At 37.0% G+C, this 2486-nt stretch overlaps 1 non-coding gene across 1 annotated transcript; it reads left to right on the plus strand.

Annotated features, from left to right (window-relative positions):
* Positions 1-2035: 2035 nt before the first annotated feature.
* Positions 2036-2142, plus strand: LOC136143890 (U6 spliceosomal RNA). Its single transcript, XR_010658398.1, has one exon. It is a non-coding gene; the product is annotated as a U6 spliceosomal RNA (small nuclear RNA).
* Positions 2143-2486: the final 344 nt, after the last annotated feature.

Raw genomic sequence — 2486 nt, forward strand, 5'->3', positions numbered from 1 at the left:
CTTAATGATAAAAAGAAAGAAAAGGAAAATTAAAACAACATCAAAAACAAAAACCTGACCCTTGAGGCACAAGTAGGAAAGTTAAGGCATGGACTTCTTAATCCAAAGACTGGCAAATAAAATACACGGATTCAACATTTATCCTATTTTCAGGATAACCAAATTGCTTTAGTTGATAAGGAAACATCTTTGTTTTAAAAAAATATCAAGTCAATGAATGAGTAAATATAATAATTTTTAAATCATCATTTTGCAACCCCTCATGAAATGTTTGACTCAGTCGAACATCATCATGGGTGAGGTGATTAGAGGAGAACTTGATGGGGAAGTTACAAATAAGATATCAAGTTACCACCCATTGAAAAAAGTAATGAATCTTAGCATCACTAAAGGCTGGACAAGCCGACCTGCTGTGATGTAATACAAAACACACAGAAGCTAAACCTAATCCAGCTCTAGAACTGGAATCATGAGTGACAGAAGGATAGGTGGCAGGGCACCACTAGGAAAAGCAGACAAACCAGAGTGGACATTCTACAGGACAACTGGCCCAACTTGTGAAACAAGTAAACATCATGGGGGAAAGTGGTGGGAGATTGTTCTGGATAATTTTTAAACACTGAACAACTAAATCTCTGCTAACTTCTTTTTTGGATCCTCATTCAGATGATTCAAATGTAAAAATATTTTTGAGACAATTGAAGACATCTGATTATGGGTGGGTATCAGAAGGCACCAAAGAATTATTATTTATTATGCTATATATGAATTGTATATAATCATTGTAGTTAAGTAAAAAAATTATCTGTATTTGTAGGTTCATTGATCTATGGAAGAAAGAATGATCATTATATATATTTAAGTACATTTAGAACACTTTAGGAGAAGAGGAAAGTAGATTAAGTCAGTGGGACAAAAACACAATAATTGTTTAAAATACATAATGGATATAATGTATGTGGCTAATCATCCTCTCCATTTTGCATGTGTTTGAAAATTTTCATAAAATAATTAAAGACAATGGTTTACCCTAATTCTCAAGAATCAGAGTTTACCATAGGTTACAATTAAATCTTCCACTTAACCAATTTATGCTACAACATCCCACAATATTTTTTTAATTTTAATTTTTATTATTTTTTTCATTTTGCCACACCCCAAGGCATGTGGAATCTTAGTTCCCCAGCCAGGGAAGGCACAGACTCTTAACCACTGGAATGCCTGAGAAGTCCACCATCCCACAATATTAATTCATTTAAGTAAAGAAAAAATACAGCTTTACAATATTTAACCTTGAAACAAGTATTTGGGAGGTATGATAGCCACTGAAGGCAAAAGAGAAGGGAAAACAGAGGGTGGGATGGTTCAATAGCGTCAATGACTCAGTGGACATGAATTTGAGCAAACTCTGGGAGATAGTGAAGGACAAAGGAGCCTGGCATGGTGCAGTCCACAGGGTCACAAAAAGTTGGATACAACTGAGTTAGTAAACAACAACAACAACATTATATCCATTAATTCAACCTAAATTTTACTTAAACCATGTTATGAATCAACCATAGTTCTTGATGCTGTGAATATAGCAATGAACAAGTCCCTTTTCTCTTGGAACTTATATACTAGTAACAGTGAGAAAGACAAATAAATAAAAATACTAACCACATAGTAATAAGTATGTTCCTTGAAGAAGATAAAGTAAAGGAAGAAGAGAGAGAAACAGAAGGACAGCAGAAGCGGAGGATACTTGAGATAAGGTGGACAGGAAAGAAATTTCTAAAGAGGTGATGTGTGTGCATACTCAGTCATGTCTGACTCTTTGCAATCCCATGGACTACTGTAGCCTGTCAGGTTCCTCTGTCCATGGAATTCTCCAGGCAAGAATACTGGAGTGAGTAGCCATTCCCTTCTGCAGGGGATATTTGTGATCCAGGTATCGAACCAGGTCTCCTGCATTGCGGGCAGACTCTTTGCTATCTGAGCCACCAGGGACGCCCAGAGAGGTGATACTTGAACTTAAATCAAAATGCTGTTAGGAGTGCTCGCTTCAGCAGCACATATACTAAAATTGGAAAGATACAGAGAAGATTAGCATGGCCCCTGCACCAGGATAACACACAAAGCCATGAAGTGTTCCGTATGTTTTTATACAGAGTGAAGTGAGTCAGAAAGAGGAAGATAAATATCATATTCTAACACATATATATGGAATCTAGAAAACTGGTACTGAGGAATTTATTTACAGGGCAGCAATGGAGAAATAGACATAGAGAATAGACTTATGGACATGGGGAGAGGGGAGAAGAGGGTGAGATGTATGGAAGAGTAACATGGAAACTTACATTACCATATGTAAAATAGAGAGCCAACGGGAATTTGCTGTATGGCTCAGGAAACTCAAACAGGAGCTCTGTATCAATCAATCTAGAGGGGTGGGATGGGGCAGGAGATGGGAGGGAGGTTCAGAAGGGAGGGGATATATGTAAACG

This window comes from Muntiacus reevesi, chromosome 10 (assembly GCF_963930625.1).
Source record: "Muntiacus reevesi chromosome 10, mMunRee1.1, whole genome shotgun sequence".
In the NCBI taxonomy this organism is placed as follows: Eukaryota; Metazoa; Chordata; class Mammalia; order Artiodactyla; family Cervidae; genus Muntiacus; species Muntiacus reevesi.